Genomic DNA, 18,274 nt, shown 5'->3' with positions numbered 1-18,274 from the left:
ATAACGAAGGTAAGAGCCCATGGGATCCAAGGCAATTTGGCACATTGGATCTGTAATTGGCTGAGTGGCAGGAAGCAGAGGGTGATGGTTGAGGGGTGTTTTTGTGACTGGATGCCTGTGTCCAGTGGGGTTCCACAGGGATCGGTGTTGGGTCCCTTGCTGTTTGTGGTATATATACTAATGATTTAGACTTGAATGTAGAGGGGTTGATTAGTAAGTTTGTGGGTGACACGAAAATTGGTGGGGTGGTAAATAGTGAGGAGGATAGCCTTAGATTACAGGAGGATATATGTGGGCCGGTCAGATGGGCTGATCAGTGGTAAATGGAATTTAATCCAGATAAGGTGATGCACTTGGGCAGGACAAACAAGGCACGGGAATACACGATGAATGGTAAGACCCTTGGTGTGCATGTCCACTGGTCCCTTAAAGTAGCAGGACAGGTAGATAAGGCGGTTAAGAAGGCATATGAGATACTTGCCTTTATTAGTTGAGACATAGGATATAAGAGCAGGGAGGTTATGCTGGAACTATATAAAACTTTAGTTAGGCCACAGCTAGAGTGTTGCATGCAGTTCTGGAATCTGCATTATAGGAAGGATGTGATTGCACTAGAGAGATTGCAGAGGAGATTTACCAGGATGTTGCCTGGGCTGGAGAGTTTTAGTTATGAGGAAAGATTTTGATAGACTGGGGTTATTTTCCCTGGAGCAGAGGAGATTGAGAGGGGACATGACTGAAGTGTATAAAATTATGAGGAGCATAGATAAGGTAGACAGGAAGGAACATTTCCCCTTCATGGAGGGATCAACAATTTGGGGTATAGGTTTAAGGTAAGGGGTAGGAGGTTTAGAGGGGGTGTGAGGAAGAATTTTTTCACCCAGAGGGTGGTGGGAATCTGGAACTCACTGCCTGAAAGGGTGGTAGAGGCAGGAACCCTCATAACATTTAGGAAGTATTTGGATGTGCACTTGCGATGCCATGGCATACAAGGTTATGGGCCTAGTGCTGGGAAATGGGATTAGAATAGTTAGGCACTTGTTTGACTGGTGCAGACTCAATGGGCCAAAGGGCCTTTTTCTGTGCTGTAGACCTCTATGACTCTATGAGTATTTACATGGCTGGTCCAATTCAGCTTCTGGTCCATGGTAACCGTCAGGATGTTGATAGTAGGTAATTCAGTGACGGTAATGTCATTGAATGCCAAGGGGAGATGATTGGGTTATCTCTCATTGGAGCTGGTCATTACCTGGCACCCGTGTGGCATGAATGCTACTTGCCACTTATCAGCACAAGCCTGACTGTTGTCCAGGTCTTCCTGCATATAGGCACAGACTGCTTCAGTGTCTGAGGTGTTGCGAATGGTGCTGAACATCATGCAATCATCTGCAAACATCCCCGCTTCTGACCTTATGATGAAGGGAAGGTTATTGGTGAAGCAGCTGAAGCTGGCTGGGCCGAGGACACTACCTTGAGGAACTCCTGCAGCATATGAACATACAAACATAGGAGCAGAAGTAGGCCATCTGGCCCATCAAGACTGCTCTGCCATTCATTAAGATCATGGCTGATCTGTTTGTGTTTCAAGTTCCAAATTCCCATCTACCCCCGATAACCTTTGATTCCCTGGGCTAACAAGAATCTATCAACCTCCGCCTTAATAATGTTCAGTGACCATGCCTCTACCGCCTTCTGAGTCACACAATCATCTGAGACAAAAATATTTCTCCTCCTTTACTAGCGACCCCTAATTTTAAAACAATGCCCCCTTGTTCTGGACTCACCCAGAAGAGGAAACATTCTTTACACATCCACCTTATCAAGACCATTCAGGATCTTTTATGCTTCAATCAAGTCACCACTCACTCTTCTAATCTCCAGTGGAAACAAACCCAGTCTCTCCAGCCTATCCTCATTGCATAACCCGCTCATTCCAGGTATCAATCTAGTAAACCACCTCTGAACACTTCCAATGCATTTTCAACCTTCCTTAAATTAGGAGACCAATACCACATGCAATATTTGAAATGCGCTCTCACCAATGCCCTGTATAATTGAAGCATATCATCCTTACTTTTAGGTTCAATTCCTCTTGTAATAAAGAATAGCATTTCATAAACCTACTTGTTACATGCTGTACCTGCATACTAACTTTTTGTGACTCATGTACTTAGATCCCTCTGTACCTCGGCATTCTGCGGTCGTTCTCCATTTAATTAATACTCTGCTTTTTTATTCTTCCTGTCAAATAGAACATCATCACATTTTTCCACATTATACCCCATCCGCCAGATTTTTGCCCACCCACTCAACATATCTATAATGTCTAGGACCAGTGTTCTTGCAGACTGCATAACCAGTGAAGTAGAGAGGGTTTTAAACTAAATAGTGGGGACAAGGGATCAAACGTGGAAAGATGTGGTGTATCAAAGAGCAGAGACAAGGTAAGAGAGGAAAATAGTAACATGAGAAATGAGGGCCGGAGAATGGCAGGAAAGGATGGAAAGAAAAAACCTGAGAATGCACAACAAATCAAAACTTGATGTCACAAAGATAACAAATAGATTAAACTAAAGGCTCTGTATCTGAATGCGCACAGCATTCATAACAAAGTAAACAAATTGATAGCACACATTGAAGTTAACAAATATGATCTGATAGCCAGGACGGAGACCTGGCTGTAAGATGACAAGGATTGGGTCCTGAATATTAATGGTTGTATGACCTTCAAGAAGAATAAGAAGCTAGGTAAATGGGGATGGGGTAGCACTGTTAATCAAGAAAGGCATTTGTGCAATAGTTAGAAATTACCTTGGTTCAGGAGATCAGGATGTAGAATCAGTTTGGGTAGAGATGAGGAATAGTAGGGGAAATAAGTCACTAGTGGGAGTGGTCCACAGGTCCCCTAACAGTAACCACAATGTAGGACAGTGTACAAGAAGAAATATTGGGTGCTTGTGATAAAGGGACGGCAATAATTATGGGTGGCTTTAATCTATATATAAATTGGAAAAATCAGATTGGCTGCAGTAGCCTGGGTGAAGAGTTCATAGAATGTTTTCGAGATAGTTTCTTAGAGCAGCATATTCTGGAACCAACCAGAGAACAGGTTATGTTAGATTTGGTATTGTGTAACGTGACAGGATTAATTAATGACCTCAGAGTAAAGGCACCCCTAGGTAGCAGTGACCACAACATGATTGAATTTTACATCCAGTTTGAAAGGGAGAAGAGTGGGTCTAAGTCTAATATCTTAAACATAAATAAAGGCAACTATTTGGAGATGAACACTGAGCTAATTGAAGTGACTGGAATACCAGGCTAAGAGAGAGATCAACAGAGAAGCAGTGGCAGAAATTTAAGGGGATATTCCAGACTATTCAGAATATGTATCTTCCTACTATAAAGGAATATTCTAAAGGGAGGATCCACCATCCGTGGTTAACTAAAGAAGTTAAGAAAAGCATCAATATTAAAGAAAAAACATATAATTGCACAAAGATGAGATGTAGGTCAGATGATTTGTCAGAATACTAAGAGCAGAAGAAAATGACTAAAAGGTTAATCAGGAGAAAGAGATTGAAGTATGAAAGAAAGCTAGCCAGCAATATAAAAAATAGATAGCAAGAGGTTCTACAGTTAGTTAAACAGGAAAAGAGTAGCTAAAGTGAGTATTGGTCCTCCAGAGAGTGAGAATGGGGATTTAATAGTAGATAATAAGGAAATGGCAGAAGAAATTAACAAATATTTTGCTTTTGTCTTCCCTATAGAGGTTACAAAAAACATTCCAGTAATAGCTGTAATTTGGAGGGTGGAGGGGAGAGTCAGGAATTTGGTGAAATTGAAATCACTAGGGAAATAGTACTGTGTGAACTGATGGAGCTGCAGACTGACAAGTCTCCGGGTCCTGATGGACTTTATCTTAGGGTCTTAAAGGAGGTGGCTAATGAGGTAGTAGATGCTTTGGTGTTAATTTTCCAAAATTTTCTAGATTCTGGAAAGGTTCCATCAGACTGGAAAGTAGCCAATATAACCCCTCTATTCAAGAAGGGAGGGAGGCAGAAAACAAGAAACTATGGGCCAGTTAGCTTCCCGTCTGTCATGGGGAAGGTTTTAGAGTCATTCATTAAACAGGTTATAGCTGGGCACTTACAAAAGTTCAAATTAATTGGGAAGAGTCAGCATGGTTTTATGAAAGGGAAATCATGTTTACCCAATTTATTATAGTTCTTGAAGGAGTAACACGTGCGGTGGATAGAGTGGAGCCTGCAGGCAGATTGTATTTGGGATTTCCAGAAAACATTTGATAAGGTGCCACATCAAAGGTTATTGTGAAAAATAAAAACTCAAAGTGGAGGGGTAACATATTAGCCTGGATAGAAGATTGGCTGGCTGGCAGAAAACAGGGAGTATCCATAAATGGGGCTTTTTCTGATTAGGAGGATGTGAAGATTCGAGTCCCACACGGTCTGTGCTGGGGCTTCAACTTTTTACAATTTACATCAATGTTTTAGTTGAGGGGAGGGAAGACATGGTGGCTAAATTTGTAAACGACACAAAGATAGGTAAGTATGTATGTTGCGAAGAAGACATAAGGAGTTTGCAGATGGATTTGGATAAGTTGCAATGATGCCCTGGAAAAGAGATGATTGGCCTCCAACAAACACAACCTTTTTTTTGTGGTAGGTGTGACTCCAACTAGTGGAGAAATTCTCCCCCTTACTCCAGTTTTTCTAGGGCTCATTGATGCCATACTCAGTCAATTGCTGCTTTGGTGTCAAAGGCAGTCGCTCTCACCCCACCTCTACAGTTTAGTTCTTTTGTTCATGTTTGGAACAAGTGTGTGATGAGGTCAGGAGTTGAATGGCCCTAGTGCAACACAAACTGGACATCAGTGAGCAGGTTATTTCTGTGTACGTGCTGTTTGATAGCATTGTCAATGAGAGTTTGCTGATCAGCAGTAAGAGTCTGATGGGTTAGTGATTGGCCAGATTGGATTTGCCCTGCTTTCTGTCGATAGGACATGCCCGGGTAACTCTCCACATTGCTGGATTGATGTCAATGTTGTAGCTTGGCTAGGGGTGCAGCTAGTTCTGGAACACAAGTGTTCAGTACTATTGCTGGAATATTGTTTGGGCTCATAACCATTGGTCATTATCAAATTGCTGTTTGTGGGAGCTCGCACTGTACAAATTGGTGACTAGGGATGGACAATAAATGTCAACCTTGCCAGTGATTTCTACACCCTAAGAATTTATTTCAAAAATGATACTTGGCTATCAGAGGCAGCTCTCCACCATCTTCTCAAGGGCATTTAGGGATAGGCAATAAATGCTTGCCCGGCCAGTGATGCCCATATCCCAAGAATAGATTTTATAAATGACAATGGCCTGAATTTCACCTTTGGCGGGTGCTTGTGATTGGCAGGTGGTCGGGAAACAGACCGCCCACTGTGTTTGGCCACGGAGCGTGATCTCATGCTGATTGGACAATTAACAGCCAGCCATCATGAAACGCACGCTGAGGAGCTCAATGCTGCTGGGGTGGGGGGTGGGAAGATGGTGGGTGATGGCATCACTCCGGGCACAGGCGGGCGCTACGAGAGAGAGCTCCCTGAAGGCAGACAACAGCCTCAGGGAGCTGCAAACCTTCAAATGATGAAATAAAAAAGTGTTAAAAAGCTGCAAAAAAAAAAATCCATGCATCCCAATCAAGCACCTGAAAATATACCTCATAAAAACGCTGTCCACAGATATTTATTTTTGTTTTGTTTCATAACGGAAATCTCATCTCGGCCTTGAATGAGGTTTGGTGGAAAATGTAAAGGCCGCCCCGTCTGATTCGCCCCTCTGCTAACCGTAAGGTTGGATAGTCCACGAAAAATCGAAGACAATTGCACCGTTAATGGGCTTAGTTGTCCTCGTAATTGTCGGTGGGTACATTTCCGACTTTTGCACATGCTCGCTGAGTGAAATACCGTGAGATGCAGGATGACATTGGGACACCCACCTGATGTCTTCTCAAGCGATGTGACGCCCAGTTGGGTCGGGCGTGGGCCCATCCGCGGGACATAAAATTCTGCCCAATGCTTTGTTCAGTGTAAACACTGTGCTCAATGTCCCAAAATACAGCCCCTGCACTAACACAGTGGATAAGGCCTGGCGTGATATAGCACAGTGTGATTCTGAGCTCCTGTAAACTTTTCCTGTGGTTAGAGATGGGAAGCCTGTCAAAAAGTCAATAGGTATTCTTGCAGACAATGTCCATTCTAACTCTGGCAACAGTTTCAAGTAGCAGGGACGCCAGTAAGACTTTCAAACATTGAGAGAATGGAGAAAATTCAGGCAGAACTGAGTTAACTAAAAGGGGAACAGAGTTATGGAGTTCGCTGCCAGAGAAATCAATTAAATTGGACTTTGAACTGGGTTAAAGTGGCAGTGTGGTGAATTCAGTCATATAGTGGTTAATTTAAATGATAATTTCAGGGTTGAAGTTCAGATTTTAAAATTGGGAAATAAAACGGCAGTTTATTTATTTATTTATTTAGTTAGTTCATTCACGGGATTTGAGCTTCACTGGCTAGACCAGCATTTATTGCCCATCCCTTGTTGCCCTTAAGAAGGTGGTGGTGAGCTGCCTTCTTGAACTGCTGCAGTCCATGTGGTGTAGGTGCACCCACAGTGCTGTTAGGGAGGGAGTTCCAGGATTTTGACCCAGCAACAGTGAAGGAACAACGATATATTTCCAAGTCAGGATGGTGAGTGGCTTGGAAGGGAATTTCAAGCTGGTGGTGGTGTTCCCATCTATCTGCTGCCCTTGTCCTTCTAGATGGTATCAGTCGTGGGTCTGGAAGACGTTGCCTAAGGTGCCTTATTGAATTCCTGCAGTGCGTCTTGTAATGGTACAAACTGCTGCTACTGTGTGTTCGTGGTGGAGGAAATGAATGTTTGTGGATGGGGTGCCAATTAAGCGGGCTGCTTTGTCTTGGATGGTGTAAAGCTCCTTGAGTGTTGTGGGAGCTGCACTAATCCAGGCAAGTGGAGAGTATTCCATCAAACTCCTGACTTATGCCTTGTAGATGGTGAACAGGCTTTGGGGAGTCAGGAGGTGAGTTATTCACCACAGGATTCCTAGCCTCTGACCTGATCTTGTAGCCACAGTATTTATATGGCTAGTCCAGTTCAGTTTCTGGTCAGTTGTTACCCCCAGGATAACCAGTAATTAAACTGGATTGCCATTAAAGTCCAACTTGTGATTCACAGATGTCCATTAAGGATACTGTCCTTATACAGTCTGATCTATATATGACTTCAGACACAGCAATGTTGTTGAAACTCCCCTCTGGTTCCAATCCCCAAACCCCATTTTACAGTAAAAACTTTTAATTTCCACATTTTAAACGCAAAATTTATGTTCTGGGCCATGGGATCAGCACCATAAGGTAACACAGGGCCCAAACAACCACTCCCCCTCCGCCACTGAGCATCATGATCAAATATTCAAAATCAAAGATCAATTGCACTAATTTTGTGAAAGATCTGTGTAAAGCCTGCTTACTTCTGGACAGTTTCAAGAAACACTATCATGATCAACAATAAATTAAGTGAGATTCTACCTTCCGGTGTGGTGTGTGTGCATGTGTGTGTAAAGTTTCAGAACTTGATCAGAAACATTTTGAGTAAGAACTTTGACATCCTCTAGTGACAGTATTATGTAATTATCAGTGAAGTTTGCAGTACCACGGGCAGAATTTTATGTCCCGTGGGTGGACGTGCACCCGAACCAATTGGCCGTAAAATAGCGCGCGATGATGTTGGATGGAATGTCCCAGCATCAATGCGCACTCGCGAGCAGGTGCTGGATCTGTGCCCGCCGTTAATTAACAGCCATTTAAGGTGATTAACAATCTAATTGACGGAGATTTTTCATTGCCCGTGCGATTTTGCGCTCATCACATGGGCAAAACGGGCAGGTGGCCAGCTGACATTTTCAAAAACATCCACTGGCGCCATTGCCAGTGTGAGTAGTGAAGAGTTTGGTGCATTGTTTGTTGCTGGAGACTTATTGGTACTTGGCAGCTTCATCTCTGTTCGGGGCTTCAACCTTAGCATTTCCGGGCCTCATTTCAGGACTCATTGGTGTCTCCAAGGACCCCGGAGGATTCAGACCGTGTGGACCCTTCCAGGTATCAGACAACCTTCCATCACCCTGATTGGGGATTGTGGTCTGCGCTGGTGGCACCTCCTGAGGAGGAGAGGGGCAGGAGGGAGACGATGCCAGGTGTCCCTCTACAGTTTCCAGCGGAAACTCCTGTGGGAGAAGATGCACCAGCGCAAGGGGCGCAGGGGCAACAGGAAGTCCAAGGTGGAAGGAGCCGCAGAAGACGCCACTATCCTGCTGCCAAGGTTTACAGGAGGCGATGCAGCTACCTCAATATGTCCGAGGTGCAATGCTGAAGGAGGCTCCACCTCTCCAGGGAGAGAGTGACCTCCCTCTGTCAGTGATTGGCCCTGAGATCAGTTCCAGCTGTGAGGGTGGACACCCCACGCTAATGGCTCTGAAGGTCACAGTGGCCCTCACCTTCTATGCCTCTGGCTTTTTCCAGGGCTCAGTGGGGGATCTGTGTGGAGTCTCCCAATCAGCTGTCCACAGTTGCGTCCAACTGGTGACAGAGGCTCTATTCAGGTGGGCACTGACCTTTATTCTTTACCATATGGACGAGGCCAGCCAGGCCAAATGAGCCAGAGGCTTTGCAGCGATCGCTGGGTTCCCCCGTGTCACTCACCATCCTGACTTGGAAATATATCGGCCGTTCCTTCACTGTCGCTGTGTCAAAATCCTGGAACTCCCTCCCTAACAGCACTGTGGGTGTACCTACACCACATAGACTGCAGCGGTTCAAGAAGGCAGCTCACCACCACCTTCTCAAGGGCAACTAGGGATGGGCAATAAATGCTGGCCCAGCCAGCGAAGCCCACATCCCATGAATGAGTAAAAAAAATTGGACTTCACACACGTGGCCATCAAGGTGCCGGTGGGTGAGCCGAGTGCCTTTATCAACAGGAAGGGCTTCCACTCCATGAACGTGCAGATAGTGTGTGACCACAGGATGCTGATTCTATAAGTCTGTGCAAGGTACCCAGGCAGCTCCCACGACACCTACATCCTCAGAAACTCCCAGATGCTGGGGCTCTTCAGTGCTCCAGCCCGGCTGGATGGATGGCTGCTGGGTGACAAGGGCTATAATTTGAAGATATTATTCATGATGCCTCTCCACCACCCAAGAACAGAGGCAGAGAGGTGTTACAATATGAGTCTCGCTTCTACAAGGGCAGTGGTAGAGAGGACCAAAGGACTTCTCAAGATGTGCTTCCGATACCTGGACCATTCAGTGGGTGCACCACATTAACCCCCAGAGCGGGTGTCACTGACAGTGGTTGCACGCTGTGCTCTCCACAATCTGGCACTTGCAAGGGAGGAAGAGGATCTTGATGCAGCTCCACAAGGAACAGAGGATGAGTCCAGTATTGAGTCAGGAGAGGAGCACAGTGAGGAGAACGGCAAGGGTATGAAGTCAGACCTCAGTAACCTCCAGGGAGGCAGCGACACCTTGACCCAACTCTCCTTCAGCCAGGCTGCCAGAGATCAGCTTCCACCACAGCCAGGGCTGCTGCCTCCATCCCAGGTGTCTGAAAGGACATTTTCATTTCAACCCAAAGAACACTCAGTGCCTGTGCAATAAAGTCAGAGCCACTTACATCCAGCATTACAGACTGGCGTACCCTACACCAATAAAAGAAAAAGGTGAAGCATACTCAGGCCATGATGACAGAAACAAAATTTATCTCATTTTGACAATTCCAAGCTATTTACATAAACTTCTCTGGTCTTCATTCCCAGACCAGTATAGATAATGTAAACATAAATGAACATAAAATCACCCATGAACTGTCCCTCTTGTGCTCATGGTGCCTTTAACTTACTCTAGTAAGTGCTACGATTTGGTTCTGCCTCCTCTCTTTTGGCATTGGAGAAAGCCTGCTGACTCTGCTGTCTTGTTGGCCTCGATGACCTTGGCGGACGTCCTCTGGCCAGTGGAGCCTGTGCTGGCCCCGCCTGGGAGGGAGTGGCCAGGTCCACAGCTTGTATCTCCCCAGTCATCAAAGCCTCATCGGATACGATGGTCATTGGTGGAGGAGGTGCTGCCATCTTCCAGCGTGCCCTGAGAGGAGCCCGCAGAGACGACAGGCAGCTCATGTGCCAATGTGAGGTCACTCTGGATCTCCTTGCTTGAAATTGATGGACGGGCACCGAGCTGGGATACTGGGTGCCTCATCCACCTCCCACACTGAGCACCTGAGGTGAGACTTTTGGATTGTGCAACCATTCTTGTGTAGTCTCTTCACTGATGTGAGCCACAAACCTGGAGTCCCCATTGCAGGTCCGAGCGCAACCCCAGGAACCCCAATTCTGTTCCTGGAGCTACCTCTCCATGAGAGTTGCCACTCTCTCAATGGAGGAGGCAGTGTGCTCGGCCATGAGGGTCATCACAGTGCTGATGCTCCACATGGGCTCCTCCATAACGGAGACCATGGCACGCATACCCTTATGGATCTCCACCAGATTCTCCCACGTGTCTCGCCGGACATCCAGCATCTGCCGCCCAATGGATGACTCTGGAGGCTCATCATCTTCCTTCGACTGAGCTTCATCCTGGTCTCCAGCAGTCCTCCGACTGCCGGCAGCCTGGGCACTCTCTGCCTCCACCTGCGCCACAAGTGAGTGTGAAGTGCCTTCACCAATGATACTAGCCATCAATCAAATGCCCACCAAAGGTGCTGGCACCTGCGCTGTTGCCTGCTTCAGAGAGCGGATTTGACGCAGGCGCAACTGAAGCCCAGTGGTCCTCCGGTGTCAGGAGTGGCCCTTGAGAGTCTACAGATTGAACGCCTGCTGGCAAATCTAATGGAGAACAAGGACATGTCCAGAGTTAAAGCTATCACACGGTCACTGTGCATGACAGGCACCCTGGTGAGATAATGGAGATCTGCATCATGTTGCCATTGTCTTTCAATGATCAATGGAGACTCCAGGTTTGTGGCTCACATCAGTGAAGAGACTACACAAGAACGGTCACACAACCTAAGTCTCACCTCTGTGTACTGCACTCTTACCTTCGTCTGGCACCTCCGTCTCTCCATGCCCAGTTGCACACGGAACATACTGACTCTCGAGCTCCAGGGTACCTTGCTTGAATCTGCTGAGCAGCAGGAGGTTGGGTGGTCCTATGCCTCGACGTGCCCTCTCTGCCTGGTTATGGCTTGTGTTCTCCTGAAAGAACAGAGGTGCATTGATTAGTCCACTATCTACCGACAGCAACATCGCAGCCTGGCCAACCCCAGCTGAGGAACACCTCACAGGGCACATCCAAGTTGTGGCCCTCGAACCACAAGGCACTCAGTTCAAGCAGCCAGGGCTCACCCCTTGGCCAGCTCCAGAGTCATTGACAGTTGGCACTCAGACTCTAGCACCCGAGGTCCATGGGGACACACGACCACACCTTAACACTTCTGCACACTGAACCATGTCAACACGATACTCACCCTTCCTGAGTCATTGAACCGTTCCTGGCACTGCACCCATGTGTGCTGCACCACGTCACGGCCGCTCACCAGTGCTGCCATCTCCTCCCATGCCCTTTTAATGAGGTGAGGTGGCCTCCTCCTCCCACCTCTGGGGACAAGGGTGTCTCTCCTGGCATCTCCTCCAGGAGGATGGTGAGGCACTCATCGGAAAAGCGGGGGGGATGAGCATCCAGCTGACCGTCCCCCCCCAACCCCCTGCCGGCTTGCTGTGTCCAGCTGCATTCGACTCCACAACTTCGGTTTGGGGAGGCAGAGGAGATGTTCTTCTGTGGCAGCCTTCACGGGTCCGCCTGGGCCGTTTTCAAACTGGCTGCCGGGTCACCATTGGGCCCGGCCGTCAACAGGCCCCCAGCTCCCTCTCGGACCTTCCCGGCCAGTGCGGAGCTGCATTTCATGCTGGACAGGCCCAAATTGGCCCACTCGCATGAAACCGCAGTCAGGGGCCAATCACGGGAGGCGGACTGTTTCCCAGCTGCTCCCAGGCCCGCCCACCACACCTGTCCAAAGGCCTCAAAACCCTGCCTCATATTAAATGAATCTCATTCCTACAGGCTATGTCCCCCAGGGAACAAATAGGGGCTGCGTTAATGGGGCTATAAGCTCAAAGGCTGAACCAGGTACTGATACCAGTCAGAATTTAAATCGCACTCTAAAGCTCTCAGCCATGGCTCGATGGATAGCACTTTTGCCTCTGATTCAGAAATTTGTGGGTTCCAGTCCCAATCTAGCCAGTAACTTAAATACGTAATCCAGTTTGAAAATCCCTGTGCCAGTTCTGAGGGAATGCCAACTGTCAGAGATACCAGCTCTCAGGGGGCGATGTTAAACATGAGTGCAGCAGTTCAAGAAGGCAGCACACCACCATCTTCAAGAGGGCAATTAGGGATGGGCAATAAATGCCGGCGTAGCCAGTGACGCCCAAATTCCATGAACAAATAAAAAACTGAGCCCCTGTCTGTCCCCTTGTTAGGGGGTAACCATAAAACACAAGAGGAGTGGCTGAGGGGAGCAGTTGCTCAGTGATAGAGTGAAATGCTGCAAGATATTCGATACCTCAATAAGTCAGTGGGACACAAGGGATAACAGCTAAGTGTTTAATTTGTTATATATTTAAGTGCTGTTTAATTCATTACATTATTACACTAAGTATTCAATTAATTAATAAGATCTAGGGGATAGCATTAAAATGAGCTAAGTAGTGCATAATTCACATTAAAGAGTTTTAAATTTACAATTTTTAAATTTTAAAATTCCGACTTCCTCTGGAGGTCCACAGCAACACAGATGCCAGTCTTCAGCCAATTCAATTCACTCTACGTGATATCAAGAAATGGCTGAAGGCACTGGATACTGCAAAGGCTATGGGCCCTAACAACATTCTGGCAATAGTATTGAAGACTTGTGCTCCAGAAGTTGTCATGCCCCTAGCCAAGTTGTGCCAGTACAGCTATAACACTGGCATCTACCCGGCTATATGGAAAATTGACCAGATATGTCCTGTACACAAAAAGCAGGACAAATCCAACTTGGACAATTACTGCCCCATCAGTCTACTCTCCATCATCAGTAAAGTAATGGAAGGATTCATCAACAGTGCTATCAAGTGGCACTTGCTGACCAATAACCCACTCACTGATGCCCAGTTTGGGTTCCGCCAGGGCCATTCAGCTCCTGACCTCATTACAGCCTTGGTTCAAACATGGACAAAAGAGCTGAATTCCTGAGGTGAGGTGAGAGTGACTGCCCTTGACATCAAGGCATCATTTGACCGAGTGTGGCATCAAGGAGCCCTAGCAAAACTGGAGTCAATGGGAATCAGAGGGAAAACTCTCCGCTGGTTGGAGTCATACCTAGCACAAAGGAAGATGTTTGTGGTTGTTGGAGGTCAGTCATCTCAGCTCCAGGACATCACTGCAGGAGTTCCTCAGGGTAGTGTCCTAAGCCCAACCATCTTCCGCTACTTTATCAATGACTTTCCTTCCATCATTAGGTCAGTAGTGGGGATGTTCTCTGATGATTGCACAATGTTCAACATCATTTGTGACCCCTCAGATACCGAAGCAGTCCATATCCAAATGCAGCAAGACCTGGACAATATCCAGTTAAGTGGCAAGTAACATTCGCGCCACACAGAAGTGTCAGGCAATGACCGTCTCCAACAAGAGAGAATCCAACCATCGCCCTTGATGTTCAATGGCATTACCATCACTGAATCCCCCACTATCAGCATCCTGGGGGGTACCACTGACCAGAAACTGAACTGGACTAGCCATTTAAATACTTTGACTAGAAGAGCAGGTCAGAGGCTGGGAATCCTGCGGTGAGTAACTCGCCTCCTGACTCCCCAAAGCCTGTCCACCATCTACAAGGCACACGTCAGGAGTGTGATGGAATACTCCCCACCTGCCTGGATGAGTGCAACATTCAAGAAGCTCGACACCATCCAGGACAAAGCAGCTGCTTGATTGGCACCACATCCACAAACATTCATTCCCTCCACCACTGATGCACAGTAGCCTCTGACCATGTTTCTAACTCTCACTCCCATTCAAAGAAACTGAGCCAGAGTATCTCAAGCCAGAAACATTTACTGCACCTATGGCAATTCAGGGCAATCTTGCTGACCATAAACTCCCACATATTACAGCCCCAAACACACAACCTGCACTGCTATTTCTAATTGAATTAATTTATTAGATCTAATTTACATATAATACAATTACTTGAGATCTAGATTATTTTTTGAATTTAGCTTGGTTTCAGATTTGTTTGTACTTCATTAGCCGTGTTTTTTGTTTATTAATCTCTTTACTTTGTTGTTTCCTTAAGTATTATTTATTTCCACGTCAGGTTTAATATTTTTAAAAATTCATTCGTCATGGGATGTGAGCTTCGCTGGCTGGGCCAATGTTTATTGCCCATCCCTAGTGTGCACCATCTTCAAGATGGACTGCAGGGATTCACCAAGGCTCCTTAGACAGCACCTTCCAAACCCATGACAACTACCATCCAGAAGGACAAGGGCAGCAGACAGATCGGGAACACCGACACGTTGAAGTTGCTGTCCAAGTGACTCACCATCCTGACTTGGAAATATATTGCCGTTCCTTCACTGTTGCTGGGTCAAAATCCTGGAACTCACTCCCTAACAGCACTGTGGGTGTACCTACACCACATGGACTGCTGTAGTTTAAGAAGGCAGCTCACCGCTACCTTTTCAAGGGCAACTAAGGATGGGCAATAAGTGCTGGCCTAGCCAGCGAAAACCATATCCCATGGATGAATAAAACAAAATTAAATCTGACATGGAAATAAATAATACTTAAGGAAATAACAAATTAAAGAGGTTAATAAACAAAAAACAAGGCTAATGAAGTACAAATGAATTTGAAAATCAAAAAGTAATCTAGATCTCAAGTAATTGTATTATATGTAAATTAAAATAAATCTAATAAATTAATTCATTTAGAAATAGCAGTGCAGGTTGTGTGTTGGGGGCTGTAATATGTGGGAGTTTATGGTCAGCAAGATTGCCCTGAATTGCTATAGATGCAGTAAATGTTTCTGGCTTGAGATACTCTGACTCAGTTTCTTTGAGCTGGAGCATGAGTTAGAGACATGAGGGAGTGGGGGGATTTTTGGATAGTGTTTTTTTCCCCAGAGGCAGTTACACCTCAAAAGAAAATATAAATGCACAAAGGGAGGAATGTGATTGTCAGTCAGCAGGGAAAGGAAACAATATCATAAGAGATAGGAGCAGAAGTAGGCCACTTGGCTCATCAAGTCTGCTCTGCCGTTCATGGCTGATCTGATAATCCTCAACTCCACTTTCCTGCCTTTTCCCCATAACCCTTGACTCCCTTACTGATTAAAAATCTGTCTATCTCAGCCTTGAATATACTTAACAACCCAGCCCCTACAACACTCTGCAGTAAAGAATTCCACAGATTGACTACCCTCTGAGAGAAGAAATTCCTCCTCATCTCGGTTTTAAATGGGTGACCCCTTACTCTAAGGCTATACGCTGTGGTCCTAGACTCTCCCAAAAGGGGAAACAACCTCTCAGCATCTACCCGGTCAAGTATGTTTCAATAAGATCGCCTCTCATTCTTCTAAACTCCAATGAGTATGTGCCCAACTTACTCAACCTCTCCTCATAAGAAAATTCCTCCATATCTGGGATCAACCTAGTGAACCTTCTCTGGACTGCCTCCAATGCCAGTATATCTTTCCTTAGATAAGGGGACCAAAACTGTTCACAGTATTCTAGGTGTGGTCTCACTAGTGCCTTGTATAGTTCTAGCAAGACTTCCCTATTTTTATACTCCATTCCCTTTGAAATAAAGGTCAACATTCCATTTCCTTTCACCATTATCTGTTGAACTTGTATGTTAGCTTTTTGGGATTCATGCACGAGGACCCCAAATCCCTCTGTGTTGCAGCTTTCTGCAGTCTTTATCCATTTAAATAATATTCAGCTCCTCTATTCTTCCTGCCAAAGTGCATAACCTCACATTATATTCCATCAGCCAAGTTTTTTCCCACTGAGTTAACCTGTATATATCCCTCTTTAGATTCCTTGTGTCATGCTCACCACTTGCCTTTCCACCTATTTTTGTGTCATCTGCAAACTTGGTGATAGTACATTCACTTCCCTCATCTACGTCGTTAATATATATTGTAAATGATTGACGCCCCAGTACTGATCCTTGTGGCACTCCACTGGTTATAGGTTGCCATCCCTTAAATGCCGACTTATCCCAACTGTCTGTCTTTTGTTAGTTAGGCAATACTCTATCCATGCTAATATACTACCTGCAACACCACTGGCTCTTATTTTATTAAGTAGCCTTATGTGCAGTACCTTATTAAATGCCTTTCAGAAATCCAGATATGTTACGTCTACTGGGTATCCTTTATCTATCCTGCTTGTTACCTCTTCAAAGAATTCTAATACACTTGTTAGGCATGATTTCTCCTTCATGAAACAATGTTGACTCTACTTGATTAGTTTATGTATTTCTAAATGCTCTGCTATTACACCCTTTATAACAGACTCCAACATTTTCCCGATGACAGATGTTAAGCTAACTGGCCTTTGGTTCCCTGTTTTTGTCCCCCTCCCTATTTGAATAAAAGTGTTAGATTGGCTGTTCTCCAATCAGAACCTGCGGATTCTTGGAAGATTACTTACAGTGCATCTACTATCTCTGTAGCTACTTCCTTTAATAACCAAGGATGCAACCCATCAGGTCCAGAGGACTTATCAGCCTTTAGCCCCATTAGTTTCCCTAGTACTTTTTCTCTCGTGATAGTTATCGTATTTATTTCCTCCCCCTTCCCCTTTTGCCCCTTGATTATTTAATATTTTTGTAATACTATTAGTATCTTCTACTGTGAAGACTGAAGCAAAGTATTTGTGCAACTTCTCTGCCATTTCCTGGTTCCCCATTATTATTTCTCCAGCCTCATTCTCTCAGGGGTCTATGCTCGCTTTGGCCTCTCTCTTTTTTATACATTTAAAGAAGCTCTTGCTGTCTATTTTTATATGACTTTAAAGTTTATTTTCTCCCTTTTTACATTTTTGGTCATCTTTTGTTGGTTTTTAAAACCTTCCCAATCCTCTTGCTTACCATGAATCTTTGCCAAATTGTATGGTTTTTCTTTTAATTTGATACTGTCCTTAACGTCCTTGGTTAACCATGGTTGGTTTATCTCCTTCCTTGGGTCCTTCTTCCTCACTGGGATATTTCTTTATTGAGAGTCATGAACCATTTTTTTAAGCATCTGCCATTGCTCATCAACCATCTTTTCTGCTAAATTGCTTTCCCAGTCCACTCCAGCCAGTTCTGCCCCCATTCAATTTTAATTACCCTCATTTAAATTTAGCACAGCTGTTTATGACCCAAGTTTCTCACTCTCAAACTGAGCACTAAATTCTATCATATTATGGTCACTGTTTCCTAGGGGATCCTTTACTCTGAGATCATTATTAAACTTGCCTCACTACACATTACCAGATCCAAAATAGTCTGATCCCTTGTTGGATTCACAACATATTGTCCTAAGAAACTGTCCTGAATACTCTCTATGAATTGCTATTGCCAATTTGATTTTCCCAATCTACAAGATTAAAGTCACCCATGATTAATGTACTGCCTTTTTTTACATGTCCTCATTATCTCATGAGTTATTCTCCGTCCTACAGTTTTGTGACTGTCAGGTACCTATAGACTCCCACTAATGTCTTCTCCCACTTGTTATTTCTTATCTCCACTCATATGGATCTTACATCTTCCAATCCAAGATCCTTTCTTGCGATCATACTTAGTCCACCTCATACTAACAAAGCTACCCCACCACTCTTCCCTTCCTGCCCGTCCTTTCAAAAAGTCATATATACTTGAATATTTAGTTCCCAGATTTGTAACCATAACCATTAACCTCTATTTGTGCTGTTAATTCATTTATTTTGTTCTGAATACTATGTACATTTAAGTAAAGAGCCATTAATTTTACTTTTTTTGAACAATTTTCCCCCCTTTTGACCCTATTTGCTGCTTTTTAAAAATGTTTGTGTACACTCTGTCTCTTCCTGTCTCTGGGTATCATTACCTAAATAGTTGTCC

This window comes from Carcharodon carcharias, chromosome 2 (genome assembly GCF_017639515.1).
Source record: "Carcharodon carcharias isolate sCarCar2 chromosome 2, sCarCar2.pri, whole genome shotgun sequence".
Classification (NCBI taxonomy): Eukaryota; Metazoa; Chordata; class Chondrichthyes; order Lamniformes; family Lamnidae; genus Carcharodon; species Carcharodon carcharias.
Note: the sequence above shows the minus strand (reverse complement) of the source record.